Source organism: Heterocephalus glaber, unplaced genomic scaffold (genome assembly GCF_053883595.1).
Source record: "Heterocephalus glaber isolate CG9 unplaced genomic scaffold, H.glaber_assembly_v1.0 deba00000071, whole genome shotgun sequence".
NCBI classification, from domain to species: Eukaryota; Metazoa; Chordata; class Mammalia; order Rodentia; family Bathyergidae; genus Heterocephalus; species Heterocephalus glaber.
Genome location: NW_028258137.1, coordinates 21,101,611 through 21,123,940, shown reverse-complemented (window position 1 = coordinate 21,123,940; position 22,330 = coordinate 21,101,611). Strand labels below are relative to the sequence as shown.

The 22,330-nt window shown below is 43.4% G+C and overlaps 1 protein-coding gene across 3 annotated transcripts in view; it reads right to left on the bottom strand.

Annotated features, from left to right (window-relative positions):
- Cdh11 (cadherin 11) overlaps positions 1-21,878 on the bottom strand; it is a 159,142-nt gene extending 137,264 nt beyond the window's left edge. For 2 of the 3 annotated variants that reach the window (XM_004843114.4, XM_004843113.4), the window contains exon 1: positions 20,785-21,032. The gene's annotated coding sequence lies outside the window, so the exon portion shown is untranslated. Of the gene's footprint in view, positions 1-20,784; positions 21,033-21,834 lie in introns of those variants that run through there. The other variant, XM_087205609.1, reaches the window with a different exon arrangement.
- Between the last annotated feature and the right edge of the window lie 452 nt (positions 21,879-22,330).

Genomic DNA, 22,330 nt, shown 5'->3' with positions numbered 1-22,330 from the left:
AGTAACTAACCCTGTGGCTAGTATCCAGTAGATATTTTGGTAGATTAATATATACTTGCTAAAGTAACTACTGTGTGAACATGTGTGCTTTTACAACATGTATGTATGCATCTATACTGCTCTACAACATCTTTCAGGCAAACCTTACTGGAACCTATGAAATAGGGCATTAGTATTTCTAGTGCAGGTACATACTAGACACATTCACAAAGCTCTGACATAATACAGCTAAGGCATGAGCCCAAGTCTACCTAATTCCTGCCTCCTCCAAATTTGCTACATTATTTGTCACTGTGATATCACAGTGCGTTTCAAGCCAGAATCTTTGTACACAAAGATGTCACCACACCTGGAGGATAGATCAGAGCTTAATAGCTGGGGGTGGTCAGTCATACTCTCATACTATTCAGAGAAACAGTGTAGTTGGCATTACTATAAACTTGTAGATCTTGTAGCCATACTCCACCATCTGAAACAACTTGTGGATTAGAAAAAAATAATAGTTTACTATTTTGAATTGTTAACTTTACATGCCAGTGTTACCAGGTTACTCTCCACAGTTATACAATCAAATGCTAATCTAGGTGGTATCACGAGGCATTTTGTAAATGAAATCACATTACAGTTAATCTACTGCAGCCCTATGACAAAAAATCAAAATAGTATCATTGCCTCTCCTCACAGGACAAGCCTTTGACAGTCCCTTCTTCCAGTCATTACCAGGGACTTTCAGAGAAGGAAATTAAGACATACATGATAAAATATAAGAGGAAATTTAGAATGTGAGTCTGTAAGCTAGATTTCTATGTGATTTACCTAGGCAACAAAGTCCTGTGAAAAGAAAAATCTAATCAGAAGCCACCAGAAGAGAGTGGGCATGCCACTCATACCCGGCCTGGAATTGTATTATGATTTGAATATGCATTGGCCTCCAGAACTCATATAAAGGTTCAGTCAAAATCATATGTTAAGGGTATTAAGGGGGTGGAAACTTAATCTGACTATAGTGTTTTGAGATGGGGTTGCTGGGATGTGATCAGATCAAACTATGGTTTAATTTGAATGAGTGTCCCCCAAAGGTCCACACATGTAAACCCTTGGTCCCCAAGGTGGTGGCATTTGGAGGTGTTCTGGACCTTAAAGAAGCAGGACTGAATGGGAAGTCTTTAGGTCATTGGGAGCGTGTCCCTGTGTCCTCAAAAGAGATTGTGGGACCTGGCTCATCCTCTCTCTCCCTCTCTCCCTCTCCCTCTTCCTTTCCCCCTCCCTCTTCTTCCATCTAAATATGCTAATTGCTTTAGGCCACTTGACCTTGGTCTTGTCCATTGAAAGCCATGAGCCAACATAAGTCTCTCTTTGTTTCCTAAGTTGCCCGTGTCAGATATCTCATTGTAGTAATGTGAAGCTGACAAATATGTTGAGAAAAAGTTAGTCTTCCTGAGAAAAAGACCTATCTTAAGAAAAACTAAAAGACTTTGAATTTGAGGAAGTCAGAATGAGAGGGCATCCAGGGGCATCCCCCACCAGTATGGCATTTATCAGTGATACTCAAGATGGATGAACAATTGCTAGGTTTAATGCCCCCTGAGAAAACAATTTCATGCCCTTCCGCTTATAGCTAACACCTCTTATCAAAGGAGCAGTTCAGATTTAATCTAAATTTCTCGTCCTGAGATGCACATTTAGTTGCTTTTTTTATATTGTCAGAGGTGAAAATCTGATAACTTTCTTCCTCAGAGCAATCCCTCAAATATGTGTGGGTTATATTCTTACAGCATCACCTCAAAGCTATTATCCATTACTCAGAGGAGCTATGTTCTTGTAGTTTTTCCCATTCCAACCATTTACTTACACAAACTTGTTCTTCAATTCACTGACCTCTCAAAACACCAGAAGACACATAACCCTGTCGCACTGTGTCACTGCTAAGTAAGAGGGGCCTCCCCTGGCCCCTCCTGGTGCTTCTCCTCGGGACACCGAGAGAACATGAGAGAGACTGGCATGCACAAGCTGGTGACAGTAAGTAAATGGTGGAGATTCTTCTCCAGGAAGAGCACTGACTTCTGTGATGCTGCTTAAGTTCCTTTCCCTTCTTGGATGCCCTTTCAACATCTGTGCATCCAGTGCTCAGCAGAATTTTAAAGATTCCATGCCATTATTCATGAAAAACATTAATCGTGATACTAATATCCCACCTTCCCCTCCTCTCTACATTTATCCCTGCCTTCCTCTCATGTTTCCTCTTTTTTCTAATTTTTCTGTTCCCTTCCTTCTTCCCTTTCTTCTCCCTTCCCAACTCACCATTTTGTAGGGTCCCAGTAATGACCATAACATCGCTGTTCTCTTCTTAGTTGTCATGAGTAGTGCCTCTCGGCTGGGGTGATATTCTCAAATGTCAGAATAACACACACCAATGCCCTATTTTGTTCATCACATTTAAACTACTGAGCATTACTTTGTTCTTGTTTTTGCTTTTCTTATCTGCTCCCTCAAACTAAATGTAACATCCATAAAAGTAATACTTCGTCCACTTTGTCCACACTTACATCCCCAGCCCAGCTAATTATTAGTATATGTGACTTTAGCCAGATGAATGGATGTATGGATGCATGAATGCGTGCCTGATACATTTTTAGTCTGATGGCTTGTTTTGTTTCAGGGACAACTATATTCACAGACATATTACAATCATGCAACATAGCCATGTATTCCTAACACTAAACTTCTTCACAGGTTATGTAATGAAATTAAAAGTAGCAGACACTCCTTTTTTGCCCAGTAAATACAGGTTATCACCTTCAAAATCTGTCTAAAGAAGACAGCTAACATGACCTTAAAGGAAATTTCTGAGTCTGTAAAAATAAGACATTAAGTCTGAAAGAATGAAACTTTAAAAATATGAGTACTTTAAAGTCCATCTTTAAAATCCAGCTGTTTAGACTTCTGTGCAGCTACAGACTTAAAAACCACATCTTTAACTCATCAGAGTGTGTCAACAGGAGAACAGAGACTGTGAGTATATTTCTAAAAGTTATCATGGTCCATGCAACCTCTTCATACACCCACTTCCTGCAGATTTGCATCTCTCTTTCTTGGAAGCCTGGTGAAAAGACTGTTACTTGAGAGGTTCCCAGTAAATTATGCCTTCTTTTATTCGTATCCTTTGCTAAAAATCTTAACACATTCATTCAGGGCTTGGCCATATACAATGCGTTTGACCCATGGGACATAGATAGGCATGATGTAAACAAGCCAACAAGTATTTACACTTTGAGACTTTCTTTCTGGAATATATGCTCTTGAGATGATTCCTTGTGGAAGTCAAACACCATGCTGTAAGTCAAACTGCCTGAGGAAGAGACTGTGTAGATGAGAATCTGAGATTCTAGTTAATTTCCATTACAGCTCCTAGCTGTACCCAGCACTACCTTCCCTTCTATGACTTAGCCATTTTGGAAGTGGATTATTCAACGCAAACCAAGTTGCCTTGTTTCTAATACTACATGGAACAGCCACAAGTTGTTTCCAGTAAACTATGCCTTAACTTCAGAATCCTAAGCAAATAAATGATCCCTCCTCTCATGATCCAATTATCACATCAAGTCTCCCCAGTGTTCATATTCCATGTGTCACACTGGAACTCTCTCTAACCTTCACAAGAATCTGGTTTCCTGGATACTACACTTGGCACTGGAAGCAATTTGGTTTATTGAGTAATTACATCTTCTCAGTTGGCTTTTAATCATACAACCTTCTAGGGTATAAATACCTAATTTAAAGGACTTTGAATGGAGTGAGAATAAATATAACAGTATATGAGACAATATAAGAGAAAATCTTATAAATTTACTAATGCCAGACATTAACAGAATTGTTAATATTACTATTGTGTCATCATTGCCTTTGTTATTATCATGATATTCACTACTAGAAGTTTATAGTGTTATAGAAAGACACATGGACAGAGAGACAAATATGGAAAATCTAAATTCAAGTTCTGAATTCTATTGGCTTGTACAGTGATAAGCATGCTATGTAATCTGAGCCTTATATTTCTGAGTCTTTTGATTCCTTGTTTGAAAAATAGGGGTGACAGGACTGTTTTGACTATGAAATTAAATTACAATGTTTTCAACAGAGTATAGTAGATATAAAAAAAATTTTATTTAAATTGCTTCTTGAGAAATTCAAACCTGGACTATCTATAAAGCATCCGCTAGCTACATATACTATCGAGCACTTAAAATGTGTCTAGTACCAACTGAGATGCACTGTGAGTGTAAAACAAACACTATAATTTGAACATGTAGTATTAAAATATTATACTAATAATTTTATATTGATTAATTTTGCTTTACTACACAATACTATGTTGTATTATCTTATAATATGTTACAGATTTTGCTTAACAAAATATATTATTAAAACTAATGTCATTTATGTTTTGCTTTTTAAATTTGACTGGTATAAGATTTTAAATTATACTTGTGATTCCGAATTGTGCTTTATGTTATTATTCTACTGGACAGCATTGAGTTAAAAAATTTATCCTGAAATTTCAATTACCAACACATAAAAGCTCAAAAACAAAAGATTTAGTGGAGAAAATTGAGCTCTTACTATCCTCAGAGTTATGCAAATAGGATTCATGCTGGGAAAGAAAGCATTATTTATGTCAATTTCTTTCTAAAATAAAGCATAAAAGGTTCACAGGCAATGGGAAACTTCTAAGCCTGAAGGAAGACTGGTGTAGCAGGTGAGGCAATACCTCAGTAAATTTCAGTGAAGGGTATGAAAAGGAACACATGGTTTGGACTCACCGTGAGCATGGATACAAATGCCACTTTGTCACTCACTAGCCACATAAGCCAGAGAAAGAGATATGAACTCATTGTATCTCCACTTTCTCTCTATAGAACACAAAAACTAATATACTTCTAACCCGGAGGTTACAGCTACCGTTGCTTAAGCACGCACTATGTATTTGGCTTTTTGTAAGTGCCACTGTCACTCAATGATACAGATGAGAAAACTAAAGCCAAAGCTGAAGGATGCACTACAGACAGGGCCACAGCATGGTGGTGATGGAGCCTGGACCATTTCCTCGAAACCCCTAGGGCACTTGAGCTTTTCATCACTGCTGTATACTGAGACCAGACTTTGCCTTTGCCGTCGGAGGAATAAAGTGACAAGAACACAGAGCGTACACCATGATGATCATCAAGGAAAGATACACACTTTTACTGTTGTTGAAGGGATGTTATATAGATTTTAAATCTCTCTGTGCTCGTTAACTCAAAAGAAAGATAAAAAATAGAGGAACATAAGTTGACTTGTAAAATCTGACATATTATTACTAATGCCCTGAATCTCATAAGAATTGTTACATATTTGGGGGACATATATCTAAAAGATAACCCAATAAATATGAAGCCTAGTGAGTTTGGGCCTAGTAGATAAATACGAACTTGAAAATCTGTTCCCATGTGTTCAATATAACAAGTGTCTTCAAAGGTGTAATCCAAATGGTTTTGAATTTCTAGGCCCACCTTTGCACCATAAGTCAAAATATCTGTATTTCAGCTAAAGCTTAAATTGTTTAAAGATTGAAATATCTTATAGAGGTTGGTTTTGTGTTTATTTATTTGTTGGTTAGTTGGTTTGTTCTGCAAAGAGCTTATCAAGTCCCTGGGAAGTAGGCAGAGGCTGAATCAAATTCGTGGAGACACTAGGGAATGTTCTCAGGTGGGATGACCCCGCGGTCAGTTATGGTTCCTAAGAGTTCCTCTATCTGTACATACCCACAGCACCAGGGTACCTCACAGGGAAACAGTCAACTGTTTCTCAACCCAGCCCCTTTGCAACAGACATGATTTTTTCCAGCAAACTCATTTCTTGTTCAATTTGATATAGAAATTAGAGTTGAACTAGCACAATTTTTCATATGTGAGAGCATGCGAATGACATTTCCAATGTCCCTTTATAGCAAACCCAACCCAGTCTTGAAAGGAAATATAATCATGCTGCTGAAGTTACTCTTTCCAAAATCACTCAGCTTTGCATCAAAATCAACCCTGTATGAGGAAGTGTGCTCCCTGGGCCACACTGATACAATCAATGTCACTTTCTCAGGAGGAAATCATCTTCAGGAATAAATGTTAATCAAATTGTTTCCCATGAAAATATAAAAACAAGGGAAACAGTACTAGAGATAATATCAATATTTTCCCCTTAAGCAAAGGCAGCTTAAAGAATGATGCTATTTCCATGAGTTTAATTAGTTCAAATTCATGGCCACAAAGGTTTCACTTCTTTGTTTTAATAACTGTTCATTTTTGGGAGCCTTTGGCCAGTAGTGAGAACTAAATTCAGAGTTTCCAAGAGTCTACCATCCATTTGCTTTTCATTATCCAAACAAAAATTTGAAGCCCTGGAGCTGGGTTAGGAAGAGATATGATATATGTAGCTTCGAGTCAAAACAGGTGAATGAAATCTCCATTTGGACTTTTAAAAGAGAGCTCAGTTGTTTTTCCCTGTCCCTCTTGTCGGGTGGAGGGAGGGGCAATATTCCATCCCTGTCCTCTTTTTCTACAGAAGAGGAAACTTGAGTCTAAACAAAGATGAGTTCATTCTTGTTCACATGAGTTGGTTAAAAAAGAAGGAATGGGTAAATGGATGAAACCAGTAGTATACAGACAGATATGTCCTAAGAATACAGCAGATAAACACAAAGCACAAGCACCTTAGTGGTCTTTGTCTCTTTGTCATGTTGGAGTTTGAAATTACACTTGTGACTCTACCTTGAGTTTCCAGTTTGATGCTGTTTAATGTCCGCCACAGACCCAGTCTAGATTATTCTTCCATCTCTTACAAACCTTGGTCCTTAAGGATGTACATTGCCACCTCTGGCATGTGACTCTTTTCTCATCTTTCCCATGCATTCTCTAAACTCACAATGTTGCATCACCAAGAGTAGGTGGCACCTTTTAGTGGACCAAAATGAATGCATGTGTCTTTCTCAACAACTTCTGGAAACACACTGCAAACCCAGAGTGGAAAATATATGTTGGGATGTGACTCATCTTCCCTTCATCGATGCAATGGCTGGACAGGAGCCAAAGCCCCAGGAGAGAAAATGGATCTTGGAAACACAACTTCTTTCTGTCTAACACATCTTTTAAAAAATATTTAAGTTGTATGAACACATCACAGAAAACATACACTCTATGTCATCTTTAAATCATCCTGGGTGGGGTGAAAGCCAAGATTCCATCAGTCTTGGATTCATTAGAAAAGTCACAGGAAAACTTTCGATCTTTCAGGCTCTGAATTCAAAGGGTCCACTATATGATCCCAGGCTCTTATTCATGGGATTGCAACAATGCAATACAGTAATGTATGGAAGGCCTAGACCAAGTCATTCAGTTAAGCACTTCACAAGTATCCATGGACAGTCAGTAGTAAGTTCTCATGAACTTCTCCCTTCAAGGATCTTAAATCTGATTCCCTATAACAGAGAAGGCAGAAACATGGCATCCCTCTGTGCCAAGTTTTGCCTATCCACTTACTGACATATGACACTGGGAAAAGTTGCATAACTATCCTTAATCTTGGATCCTACACTTTACAAATGGGGATAATTATAGTCTCTATTTCATTGAGGTTGTACTGAAGATGAACTAAAATAATGCATGCTAAGTGCTGAATACAGTATATGCATATAATAAATGCTCAGGATACTTTACCTGTGATAATAATGCCATTAGCCTGGTCTTGGATTCATCATCTCTACCATCAAACCCTCCCTGCTGCTTTTCCTGCCACTTTCTGTCAGTTTCTCTCAGTGCTGGTCCAGAAATCATTTAACAAAGCACTGAGCATATCACTCCCTGTTCCATAGCCTTAAAAAGGTTTTCTAGCACCTGGAGAAGAAAATCCAAATTCCAAGAGATACTCTGAAAAGAGTTCCAAGATACGCTTCACTATTATCTGCAGGCATCTGTTCTGCTCGGACCTACCAAATCTATGCATTCACACTCTGGTGTTTTGTCCTGATGCCCCCTTCTCCAGAATGTTAAGTTGTAAAGGTCAGAAAGTTCCATGCCAACTGATTTGTGGATTAAAATTTGAGGGCCAGGCTATTCTAAAGCTGGAAAGGACCCAAAAGGCCACTTTACAGATGAGGAAACTGAGGTTAATTGGCTTCCCCAAAGCCACACAGCTATTTATCAACAATGCCAGCACTTCACTGGCTGGTCTGCCTAGAAGGAGGAAAACACAGGGCAGCCTATGAGGAAACGTTTGTCAGCAATTGGCTACAAACTTGCTGACAAGTGATCTTTCCCCGTTTATGAGAAATGGAACAGAAGTTATGCACCCAATAAGTGAAGGATAAGGCAGGCCTCTCTGGAAGAGAAAACTGGTTACTTCTCTGGCTTGCAATGCGAGGCATAGTTGGAATAGGATGATGGGGAGAGGGCAGCAGAAATGATTCCCTATGACCTGATCCTTCCCTTACTTCAAAGATATGGCCTCTTAGGCTGCATTAGGCTCTCAACTAATGATCTCAAATGCACTGCGAAGATTTGCTGAAGTTGAAGATTCTCTGAAATGTTTGCAGTAGAAACAGTGATGAACAAAACACAAGAATCACCAATGCATTACTCAAAAGGCAAGTATGCCTAGCTCTAAGTGCTAAATTGCAATTTTTGCTCTAAGATAATAACACTAATAGTGACACTTCATTTATATAGTGCCTTTAGGTTCCCCAAAATAATAATAAAAATGAAAACTATGTCTTATACCACACTTGTGTCTAAATATGAAGCATATAGTGGAGTGAGGCACTTCCAGATAGATTGCCCCTTACTATTAAAATATTTTATATAGCAAGGTAAGATGAATTATAATTGTTCACATAAATGAACCTCATTTTTCAGTTTCACTTTGGAGTTTAAACACAGTTTTGCTATTGCCACAAAAGTATTTGTAAAAACTTTTAAATATGTGGTTTTAATAAGTGAACAATAAAAAATTGGCAACTATTGATATTATCTTAGCTACTTAGGCAGCCTCACTTCCCTTTGGCTAGTCACCCTTGGTTGGTGGACTGGATTTGTGGCCATGGTTACCAGACACAGAGAATTGCATAGCAACTGAAATACATGACTGACTTTATGCAGTCCAGTGACAAATGGGTTAAGTCTAAGCAAGTTGCTCTATCAGCCAAAACAAAAATAATAATAATAATCAAAACTATCATATGGTTCATTGCCTTGGCTCATAAGACATGCTCTGAGGACTCATTTTCATATGCCCATCAATGTCTGGACAGCTCCTATGTATCTCAGCTTTGGCGATTTTTGCACTGGCTACAAGACTAGAATTCATGGAGCATTCTCTAATACAGTCTGCAAGAAACTATCTCCCACCCACAGTTCTACATGTTATGCTGCCTGTCACAGCTGATCCTGGAAATGTTACCTCACCCACTGACCTGGCACTAGCTTTTTGTCCAGATCCAGAGAGGCTGCCCAATTGCTGCACAACCCAAATCAGAATACTCAGTATTTAACACATGCTCCTTTTGCTCCAGCCTGACCCCCACCTACTTACCAACACACTATTCAACCTTTCAGATAAAAGCAACATCCAAATACCTCAGTCAGAACTTTAGTGGGTTCAGTTCCTCGCCACAGTCTTGCAAGGCTGTGTGGAAAAATGAAACCTTTTGGGTTTCTTAGTTGAATGCAATAGAAACAGATTTTGGGTGGTGATTGTAGGAAACCTAGGAAAGTAAGCTCAGAAAATTTCTGGGAACCAGATGGGCAAGGGCTCCGTGGATATGCCCATGAACATGAATGCAAATGGCTTCCACTTACCATATCACCTCTGCGGCCCCTGGAAGCAGATGCTGCTGGAGTCACTGCCACTGTACAAGGACTGAGTTCACCATGGCCAATGATTTTGAGTGTGTGTGCATGTACATGAATGTGTAAGCAAGCGTGAAAGTGTAAGATACTGAATCCAAATTCAAGACGCTGGAAAGTTGAGGTCCTAATTTCAATAGAAAGTAGTGAAGCAACTCTCTGGCTTTTAAGTCTCAAAGTAAAAAGAAGGTTCTTCTTTCCATAGAGAAATATATCTGGAGATTATTCTGTAAACACAAGAAGGTGATTTTGCTGTGATGTGATCAAATCAGTGAAGAAGCAAACAAAATGACAAATGCGTACTACATGGAATGAGGAACACAGAGAATATTGTCTTTCAAAAAGTCAAATTACTGTAATAGAAGGAAGTCTTGTAGAGTTTAGCAAGTCTCTGTTCCTACTTTCACCTGGGTATTTTTGTTGCCATTACTTTATTCTATTTTTGCCAAGTATGCGACTGAGTAAATTAACTCAAAGAATAAGGTTAGGAAGGAAGATAGATATTCTGGATAGTAGAATAAAATTTTATTTCAAAATATTTTGACATTAAATCAATGAATTGATCCTAAAATATGAACTGTGACAGTGATAACAATAACCCCATTCCATGAACTATTTCAAGCTTTCCTATATATTGATATAATGTAACATCAGAGATACCTATAAGGTAGATACTGACATTAACTCCAGTGTGATGGAGAAACTGAGAAACAGACAGACTTGCAAAGCTGGTAAGATGCAGGACCAAGCTTTGAAGAAAGGCATACTGACTCCAAAGCCTGTGCTAAGCGAAGGTGCCTTATCATGTCTTATGTGCACAGAGACAGGTGGGAAAATGTGACTTAACGGCAGCACATAAGGAAAAACAAATAAACTGTGGAGCATAAGTCCTCTGGGTGATGTGGCTGGCAATAAAAGCTAATGTAATATAGCCTCAGGCTGCAATAAAAGAAGTGTGGAGAAGGGAGTTGATAATCTAGAGTCTAGCTGCCTAGATTTCTGTCTTCAGTCCTTTCCTGAAAGGAAGGCAAGAGAAAAAAATGAATGGGATATTCAAGCCAGACATGTTGAAAGTGGGAGAAAACATCCTGGAAAATAAATACTGAATAAACACTATGTGGAGAAAGAATTATGTCCGTTCTGAATGGTATCAAAGGTTGCATCAAAGAATATAACCTTTGGGGAGAAAGAATTTGCCTCAAACTAAGGAAGCATTCTCAATTGTGAAATTTCCCAATGCATCACAGGTTTTCATGAAAAGACAATGGGTTCTACATCTCTAGAGATACATCAGCCATCACTAGGTCATGGCGGCAATGATCAGAGCTCCTGCTGGCATATTGCATTGCCCTAGGACCCCTCTCTAACACGAAGCAGCAGGATTCAGTTATTTCCTCCCTAACCTATGTTCAGGGCCAGGGATTTAGCTCAGTGGTTCTGCCACCTGCCTCGCAAATGCAAGGTCCCAAGTTCGAGCCCGGTACCAATAAATAAATAAATAAATAAAGCAAACAATAACCTATGTTCAATCACTGAACTGGGTGTGACTTGTCCTTCCTGTGGCTAATGTGTTAATACTTCCTTTGTAGCTCTTACTGTGCAACCTCGAGTATTTTTCCCAGTATGAATATTTTGTGTACTGTCAGCTCACTAGGAAGAGGCCCTTGTGTTGTAACTATTGATGTGTGCCCAGTCAGAGTCTTTCAATTCTTCAGTGAAAAAGAAAAATTTGAAATGAATTTTAAACCAAGCCCTGACAGAGTGCCCTTGGCAGGCTTGGGGTCTGTAAATAAAAAACACAGCGATCATTCCGGTCTTGAGTATCTCCCAAAGGCCATGTGCTAAAGGCCTGGTCCCGCAGGTGGCGCTACTGAGAGACGGTGGAAACTGAAGGAGGTGGGACCTAGTGGAAAGTTGGTAGGTCTGTGACGCTGTGCCCTTGAAGGAGATTATGGGGCCAGATGCCTTCCTCTTGCCCCTTTCTTGCTTTCTGGTGAGGAACTGAGCGATTTTGTTGCACCACACACTCCCACAGTGATGTGCTGCTTGCCACAGGCCCAAAGCAGCAGGGCCAGCAATCGTGGACTGAAACTCCGTAACTGTGAGCCAAAATAAACCTTTTCCATTTACAATTTCATGCTCCCGGGTATTTTGCTATGGTAAGGGAAAGCTGACTAGAAAAGACACAATTTTGAACCTTTTCTCTGGAGAACCTTGGAATGTAGATATTCAGGGAAGATGATTATAAAGTAAGACAGGGCTGAAAACAAGGGTCAAATGCTACATATTCCAAAATATTATCAAATATCACTGGCCTGACTGTGGACTTCCAAATAGCACATTCATATCTAGACTCACATATAGGTCTCATAATCTACACTGGCCAAATTAATGAATGTTTTAAAAAATTAGATCATGAGTGTATTTACTGAAAAAAAAAAGGAATTGTTTTCAAAATACAAAGACACACTTAACTTTTCCTTAAGAGATAGAGAAAAAAGATTGGGTTAAGAGTTAAGAGAGTTCAGCGCTACTCCATCTGTCCCTAAATTATTGTAATCTCAGGCAAATCCTTACTCTTCTCTCGGTACCTGGACCCTCAGCTCTAAATAGAGGCTGATTGGAATAGCCAATGCTCACTGAAGGACTGCATACATCCATTTCCTGAGAGTTCTACTTGATAAAACTGATTCCTCTGCCCTTATTACAGGATGCAGTGGATTCAGTCACTCACAGTAGCTGGACAGTCTGCAACAGGAAATCTCTTTTAACCTGCCATATCTTAAAGAGGATAATGACAAGATAGGGTGGAGATACAGGAGAGCCATGCTGATGATGGCTGGTCTGAAAACTGTATCCCAGCAGATTAGACAAAGCTATGACCGAGGGGAGGAACCCAACATGATACCTATGCTTTGATGCCAGCTGCCTGGCTTTGAATCCCAGCTTTGTCAATTACCAGCTGAGGCCACTGGGAATGTCTGTTTTTACGTATTGTAAGATGCCAGCCATACTTTTACCAGTTCATAGAGTCATTGTGGGCAGTAAATATCTTGCTATATGCAATCTTCTTAGCATCATACTTGAAACTAGCTAAGGGCTCAAAACATGCTGGGTTTAAACTATTATCCATTACCAATTTCAAATACCTGTAGAGTAATGAAAGAGGGGGCAAAGTGTAAGTGGTGGGGAAAAGTCATAGAAGAGAGGCATTTTAGCTCTTCCTTAATTAAATGGAACATTTAAATGAATGGGAGTTAAGTGTCTGCTGACCCCCCCCCCCCCGCCGGTTTTGGGAGTAGTTAGCAGGCTATCATCAGGATATTGAAGATGCTGGAGAATCATTGGTAAAAGCAGAACCTGCAGAGAAGGGAGTTAGACCAGAAGACCTCAAAAGTTCTTATGGATGAGATTTGGGGTGCAGAGTGGAGCAATCAGCTCAGGCCTTTTGTCTTGCCATCCCACTCCTCCTCTGCTCTTGCCACCACTAACCCCATTCCTAAGAGCTAGGGAAGCCCGAATGTATGACATGCATCTGGAGTCACCTGGAATCAGAGCAGACTTGCAAACCCACCTTCATCTCAGCCTTGTGAACTTAGACAAGTAGCATGAACTCCCCTGAGGGTCATCTGCCTTCTTTTGTAAAATAGAGATAGAGATAATAGTTCTCCATCCTAGAGTTGTTTTATACACTAAACGGGGTACTTGTACAATAGCTGTAGGAGCTCAGAAAATTGTCCTCTCCCTTTCCCTTTCCCAGCCAAAGTAGGCAGACGGCCTGTTTCATCACCAAGCACAAGTAGAAGGCAACATAGCCCTGGTCAAGGCAGGTGCCATAAAGGGGCTCCAAAGAGACCAGCCTGGCCACAACAGCAGGTGTGTGGTGGAAACAGTAAGCCAACCAAGAAGGGTGATAAGAGGGTGCGGCTCTCGGGATTTTTTAGCAAGACGCCAGATTGCTGTGCTTTTGCCTTGGCCTGTGGAAGACAGAAACCGTAAGACAGGGTGAGAGTTTCTCTTTTCATGAGTTTAAATTGTCACTGCTTAAACCCCTTGAAATACCAAACTACATTTACCTGAAAAACAAACAGGAACAGCCTTGAAATTGAGACGATTATCAAGAGACTAATTATCTTTGAAGCTAGTCTGGAATAGCAATGAGTCCTCTGTAGAGGAAGACAGGCCTGTGATGGATATCTCTACATGGTGCACCTTGCCAGACTTCCCAGTCCAGTCTCACTTCAGGGTAACTTCCTCCAGCAACCCATATGTGAAATGAACAGAGAGTAAAAGAGACAAAGGTACAAAGAAGGCAGGTGCTCTTCAAAAGCAATAATTATCTCTAAAATTTAAAATCTCGACTGCCTTTTGAATATTTGAAATGGAAGAGGGATGGCTCACTTCAATGTCTGAAATCATTCAAAAAGCGTCGGTGCTAATAAACAGTTCATCACTAATCAGGAAAGGCCTCAATCTAAAGGAAGTGCAGTGCAGGATTTGAGGCCTAATCGTGGAAATGTAAAACTGCTATCTGTCACTATTGGTCTATAAAACTGAATCCCAGGTCTATTTCAGAGAGGGTAAATGGTCTCAGCAGTTTTGGGTTTTCTTAGTGAATAAGCATTGGATTAAATTTTGATTTTACTTTTACAGTAGGACACAGACATTACTATGTAGCATCTGTGTCTCAGAGAGGCTGTGTAGTTTGTTCTTGGTCACACACTCTTCAAGTAATGGAGCTGGAATGTAGAAGGTTGAGCTGGGACACGGGTGAGGTATGTCAAGCATTCTCCTTGGGGACAATGTATAAGGAGATGAAAAAGGAGCAGTCAGCAATCAAGGTTTATAGCATTGAGTGCTAGACTGAAAGATCAAGATTAGTAGGAAAATATCTGTGATGAGCTAAAGTGAAATTTTTCAATCCTGACCGGATCCAACTGCACTTACATGCCTTGGCCTCACTCTCCCACCTCACACAGGTCCTGCTGCTTGGCCATGCTGCCTCCAAGACTGAAAACTGTTCCAACCCTTGGGCATGATGGGAACCAGCCTGAACATTCCAGAAGGTGCTCATAGGCAAAGCATCCCTAAGACCCAGAGTGGGACCGAGTCCCAACAGTTTGATCTGAGGTGCTGGCCCCTACTTATTCTTTTCTTTTGGTACTGGGGATGAACTCTGTTCCTTGCGCTTGCTCAGCAGGTGGCAAAACCACTGAGCTAAATCCCCGGCCCCTACTTATTCTTATAGAAGATAAAGTTGCATGGATAGCAGCAGCTGTACTCCAAATTCTCATGCTTTTCTCTCACTGAGGGAGGCTAAGGGAGGCTGAAAAGAGATCTCTAAGTGTCCTCCAGACCAGGGAGGAGCTTTCTCTACTACTCTGACTGGTCCCTGAAGTGGTCATCACAGCGGGTCTGAGGCCCCGCTATGCTCTCAAAGAAAACTGAATGATGGATGACATTAGAGAGGGATGACATTAAATTCAGAAAATCATTCTGTGACAGGGCTCAGACAGCCTTTTCGGGCAAATAAAGAAGGCTTGGGACAGGAAATGAAGGCTTTCTTCACTTGCAGTAACTAGGAAAACAAGAGAATAACACCATGCCCATCCCATTCACAAAGACTCCTTGAGGAGCAGTCAGTTACGGAGGGCACAGAGTAGGACCAGCCGCTCTGCACTGCAGCCTGTAGAGCCGCTGGCTGATATCAACTTCCTAGACTTAGCAGCCAATGATTCACATGAGGATTTCGAGAAGAAAAAGAGACACACAGAAACCTGTAATTGGCCTGCCACGAGAAACAGCATTTCTGGTCTATATCACTTTTTCTTCTCTTTTTCCTACTCTTCTCACATTCCTATCTCCCTTAATATGCTGATGTACCAAGATCTACCCCAGAAACCTTAACCCTACAGACAAGGAGAACGAACAATGCCTTATCTCAGTAAGAATCCCAGAATCCTATAATTGGGAAATAATTATGCCAAATAATAATGAAATTTTGTCTCCAGGTCTAACAAACATGCATCACTCATAAGCACTTAGAATTTAAAATTGCTTTCTTTTTTTTTTTGTAAGTTAAATAAACTGTCCAGTGGTAAGTGAGCATCACTTTACAAACACTTTGTCTTACTTTCCACTGAGTGACTTAATACTCCCTCCCATAATCCATTTGCATTGATCTTCTCTTCATCAACTCTCCTGGCATTTCAACTCAGCACAGAGATGCAAAGAATTCCACTGCTGAATCACCAGGAAGGCAACTGTACTGTTTTTTTAAAAAAATACTAATAAGTACCCATTTAAGAGAGCACTGTACTTGTTTTTAATAGCACTTTCCTTTTAATTATAATATAGCACTAGTTTTTCTTTCATTCTTCTGAACTTTCATAATGATACAGTAACAAATATAAATGTGTGCAGCCTGAAATATGCAATTTAATCATAAGCCCGTAATTTCCATATCACTGAAGAGAGAAAAAAAAATCAAATGATTAAGCTCCAGTGCATAAGGACCAATCTTGAATTAAATTTTACTCTCTCCTAACGTTAGATTTTTTTTTACAGCAATATCAAGAATGGTTTAAAGGTAATAGTAAAACATTTACTGTTATAGTAAAACTCTATACCCCAAAGTGTTTACCGAAGATCAAAATGGTATTCTTTTATGCAAATTAGATAGGTCTTGTAGATGTCTTCAAAACCTCTTGAAAGAATAGGCAATGATATTACAGCATTCTCACTAATATATCTCTTCTTCATTCATTCCGTTCCCTTCGGAGTCAGAAATGATGCTCTTCCTGCCAGAAAAAAAAAAAAAAAAAAAAAAAAAAAAAACGGAAAAAAGAAAATCCTCCCAGATCAAGGCCTCTCAGAGAGAGCTAACCTTGTTTATCCTGCAGCCCAGCCCCCACCCTGGTTTCTGCTCAATCTCTCAAGTTACAAGGTTTTTCCAACTTTCTACCAATGTCCAAGGTGGGAAGAAGGAACTGAAGGTAAGGAGATCCACCACTAGAAAAATGCTGATCCTCACAAACTGCTGGAGCAGGAGCCTGAACCATAGTTAGATTGAATTCGTTCTCTCCGGAGTGGTCCAGACAAGGATGGTGGTAACAAAACCGCTTTTCATGGTGCCCTCAAAAGCAGATGGGCTCCATGCACAAAGTTGGAAAAGGGCGCTATTGCCCTCTAGTGGCCATAAGTGCCATCTTCCGCGAAGGAGTCCATTTCCAGAGATGCACAAGACCCGCAATGTCTGGGTAAAATTATAGCAGAAAGATGTTAATTATCGTCCTCGAGTGTTTTCTTTAGTTCTTTCTGCTCATAGAGGAGGCTATCACAGTTATCCTGAGGGAACAGCTCACTCCTGCTCCTCCTCGTGCATTAGGATATATCCAAGTTTCTCCATCTTTTTCTTTCCTTTTTAACAGACCTGTTGATTTTTTCTTTCCTAATCAGTCAAACCACAAATTATACAGAGCGAATATCTTTATATATTTCACAGACATCAACTTTGAGTCGGAAAGTTTGACAACTCACCATCCTGAGTAAATAAAGAATGGGAGTTCTTAACAAATTAGCTAACTTTTTGCAAAGCAACGACCAACTTCATAAGGGAGAAGTGCATCCCAAATACATTTCAGTCCCTTAAATCATTGGCTAGTCAAGAAACACAGTGCTTAAATTTTCTAAGGGGAAAAAAATGGGAATTCATTCATTCTGAAAATTTGACGGCTCAAGAAAAAGGTTTGCTGTCTACTTTCAACTCTATAAAGCATTGTTTTGTTATTATTACTTAATGATTGGATATGCTTATGATCAAAAGGAAAATATCAATATGGAACGTAGAGTCAAATGAAGTCTTATACATCTCAAATATCTACCCACATCAATGCATTGATAATGAAGACTAGAGTCAGTTGTGGATCTTGTCCCAATGTGTATGAAAAATAGATTTGAATATAACAGATCAAAGTTTGTGTGAACTGTGAGCTTCAGAATTCACTGGTGTTCACAGGCAAGGTTCCAAGACACACCATGCTCCTGGGAGTGTAACTGGGCCATTGTAAATCAGCCCATGAGGTCAAAGTCACGGCGTTTCCCATATGAGGGACCCCAAAGCAGAATCCTGACAAAGTAGCCATGTAATTCTATTCAAAGTGAAAGAAAAACCATGAATTATGAAGACGTGTGCATTAAAAGAGCATGAAATTGATCCCTATTCCCCCAGTTCATGGCAAAGCTCTTCAAATCTACCTCCTTCCTCCCACAAATAAACAGTTGAATGTATACATCTGAAGCCACTACAGCAAAGGGGAAAATATGAGTTCAGGGTCACATAAAATAGAGCTGTAACTTCTTAATTTTTTTTTTCAAATTAACAAAAAGATAGCATCTTATAATTGAAAATAGAATTTAGGTTTCTAGTAATTTTACTGTCTGGTGTTCTGATAAGAATGGTGAACATAATGAAAGTTCTGAAGTGCTATCAAGATGGTCCACTGCTTCAATTAGAACTATTTTAAAAGCCTATTTTTCTAAGAAGCAATAAACTCAGTTTGAATAAATCTACATGCCTGGGCCTCCCCAGATTATCTCTTCTCAATTCCTCCTATGCATTCTTTCATTTGCCCTACGCCCCTAAAAAATATGATAAACTCAACAGTGTATGCAGACTCTGAAATAACAACTAAAATATTGACAATAAAGATTATTAATCATAAAATGTGGCTGCAAGGCAGTTTTAATGTATTAATTTTCAATGACTGGAAAAAAACAGATGTAAAGCTCATTCTCACTGAAGCAAAGTTTCCTGGCCTCTGGTGCCTCTGCCTGGTCCCCACTGAAAACTCCTCGAATTCCTTTGTACTAGCAAGGATTTCAGTTTTTCACAGAAGGTCGAATTCCAGGGCCTACCGGTCAGTTTGAACACTTGGACTCAGGTTATATTTAAGGAACTTAATGTGGCTGCAGCTTCAGAGTCCCTTTGGAATCACCCACTACCCCTGTCCCTTTGTTTTGCAACTTTTATCCCTTTGTTCTACTGGAAGAGGACCTGGCTTCCTGCAGCTGGGGTGAGCGGTGACATCTGTGTTCTAGTGTCTGCACCTCCACAGTTGTAGGGGAAATAATTCCAAGATTCATTAAATGAAGGTCAGCCCCTACTGCATTCCTCTTCCGTGGAATTGGGCTCCAGCGCTGAGCCCAGCTAGGCAAATATGCTGATGTGAAATGAGGATCCTCGCTCCTGAGAACACATCTGCGTCCCCTTCCCGGGAAATCCAGACATTCTGCAAAACCATCGAGGTCCGTGGCAAGCCCTAGTGATAAGGAAATTGATCCAGCCTCTCGCCAGATTAATTATCGTAGCTTCCCTGTGATTAAACCGAAAACTCACTCCCTGCCTCATATTAAACCGATAAGAAGGATCAGAAGAAAACAAGAAAAGACTTCACAGCCACTGAAACAAGGTTTCTTCAGGAGGCGATGGAAGGAAGACTTTAGGCAAATCTATACCCTGTGACAATAGGGTTTCACCACACACACACACACACACACACACACACACGCACGCACGCACGCACGCACGCACACGAACACCCTTAGGGAAAGACCTGTCGTCCTGCAGGAATAGCAACATTCAATTTCTTCCCAGCAGAGTGATGGCCTGTGAAATTCCTGCTGCATTATCACCAAAAGCAACAGTGCTTCTTCTAGCATCTAGAAAACCTTTAACCCGGGAGAGCCAGGAACTCGGAGCCCCCGGCTACGGAAATCAGGGCCCTGCTGAGAAAGACACAGGGAAGTTGGCCCCTAGGGCCTCCAGGACCCTTCCTCTAGGGAGTCAGCTTCCCCGCCAGAGGCGGCCCCTCTGTAGCCCCTCCGGGCAGGGGGAGGAGGAGGGGCGCTCTCCTCTCCGAGGTCCCTTTCCTGCAGGTTTCTCCTCGCTGCCTACGTCCAGGCTCTGTTCTCGGGGCACCGCGCAAGGAGGGAAGCCGTGCGTGCCGCGGCTGGAGGGCCTCGGCGCGCTCCGAGAAGAGGCGCAGGCTTCGGGAAGCTTTGGTTCGCAAAGTTCACGTTCACCCTGGCCAGAATCGCCAAGCCCAAGCTCAACCCAAGCTCGAGTCTCAGCCGTTCTCAGACCGACCCCTAGGCTTCTGGGAGCTAACAAACGATCCCCGGAGCTCCCGGAGACACGTCGGCTCCAGACCCCGAGCGCGCACCGCAGCAGGCGGCCCCGAGCCGCAGTCAGCGGACCCGGACTCGCCCGGCTGAAGTGGCCCGAGTCGCGTCGCATCGCATCGCCACTCTAACACTGGCTCTTTCACCTTTTTCAGGTCTTCCCCAGCAGTCTCCACCAGAGAGGCTGAGCCCTAGGGAGCGGTCCTCAAAGATCCGGGGGCACCCTGTAGGGACCCGCAGAGAGTGGTCTGGCCGCTGCTTTCGGAAAGGGGCGCAGCGAGCGCGGGCTGGCAGCGCGCTGGGGACGACTTCCCCGAGACACGACCAGGGCTCAGCTCTGCAGCCTCTTCTCCCCGCCGGGCGCAAACCCCAGTGGCAGGGCCTAGGCTCAGAGCCCGGAGACCAGAGCCAAGGAGAGTGGCGGGGGGCACATCTGCATCTGGAGCCTCTGGCCCCTGGGATGTCTGCGCCCGCAGCTGGCTCCGTTCTCCAGTCTGATGTTTAAACAAGTCTTTTACACACACCCCGCTTCGCGCTAGTGAAGGCTCCTCCAGTTAGACACCAGCCTCCCCCCTCCCAAGACCATCTCTTTGAGGAAATCGCCCCCACCCCGCCGCACGCGCTCCGAGAAGCTCCATCCAGGAGAGCGGAAGGCGCTGGCGGAGCGCCTTACCTGGGCCCCTTGCGGCGGACGCAACCACCCGGTCGTTGGCCCCTGGCGCAGGGCGGGCGCAGAGCTGTCAGCCCCGGCCCCAGTCCGGGTCCCATTCACAAGTCGGCGGCGGCTGCGAGCGGCCCCCGCTGCGTCTGCTCCTCCGCCCGCGTCGCTCCCCTCTGCTGGCGGCGGCCGAGGAATGAGCCGCCGAGCGCGCTAGTGGCAGAAACGAGAAACCGGGGGGAGGTGGCGGGCGGGCGGACGGGTAGGGGGGAGAAGGAGGGAGGCCGCCACTGGGAGGGAAGAAAAGGGCGGGGGGCGGAGAGCAGCCGAGGCTTGGAGACGCGGCGAGCAGAGCCGGGCTCTCGGGGGCGGCGGGGCCGACCCTGTCCCCGCCCCTCCCCCGAGTTCTGAGCGCCGCTGCCCCTCCCGCCCCGGTCGTGGCGCTCCGACGCCCTCGGGGTTCGGGCAGAGTCTGGAGTGCCTGAAGTTGGGCTCCAGGGACTCGCAGCCAATCAGGGAGGGAGGGAGACAGAGAGGAGCTGGACGGGGGTGCGGAGCCCCCATTTTCCTCCTTCCCGCGCAAGTCTGCTCCAGCTGGTCAGGCCGGGTCCTTGGCAGGCCGGCGGGGTGGTGGTGGATTGCGGGGCGCAGCGCCCAAGGGCACGACGCACTGGGGAACTGGGGAGCGCATCTCTTCTCCCTCGCTGTCCCACCCTCCCCTCTGAAAATCCCTCCAGGGCGGCGACTCCTGCACAGCCCCCCCCCCCCCGCCCTTTGCAAACTCTGTGGTGAAGCCAAAGGGAAGGCTCTGCTCTCCCAGTTCTCTCCCCCACAGAGGAGCGCTCCGCTGGGGTCAGCTTCCTTCCCACCGCCACCCCAACGGGGTTCTTCCATCCCTGCCCCGGCCTGGTACCAGTGGCCCCGCAGGTACTGTCACTTGTTGCCTCCCCCACGAGTCGCCTCAGACCCGCTAAGGCTCTCTGGAGAGAGCGAGTCCTGCAGGAGGGGGGCCTGTGGGGCGAGCTGGGGTGCGCGTCTCGGTGGGTCCGCCGGGTCACCCCTCACCGAGAAGGACCGCTGCGGGGAAGAGACCAGGCCTGCTTCCTGCCCGCCCTCGCGGAGTCTCCGGGAGAAAGCGCCGGCGGGGCCGGATCTTGGGAGTCCAGGCAGGGGCTGGGCGGGGCGCTCCCGGTGCGGGGCGAGGAGCCGCGGGGACTCACTGTGACCGGGAACGAGGGGGCCCCTGCCCAGGACAAGTTTACAGGGGTGACAGGAGGGAAGAGAGAGAGGGAAAGCGGAGATGCAGACGGGTAAGGGATGAAAAGGAACCGCCGGGAGGGACCGGAAAAAAACCTGGGGAGCGGAGGAGGGGGAGTGGCAGACCAGGGATGAGGGAAGGCCGGGAAGGGGCAGGGGGGTAAGCTGGGCGCCAGAGCCAGGCGGCAAGAAAAGCGTAAGGGGCCCGGGAGGTAGAGGAAAGCAAAGCCAGAGGGAAAGAGGAATACTCGGACCACGGGCGCATCGGTTAGGGGCCCACGTCCCAAGAGGGGGGGAGGGGGGC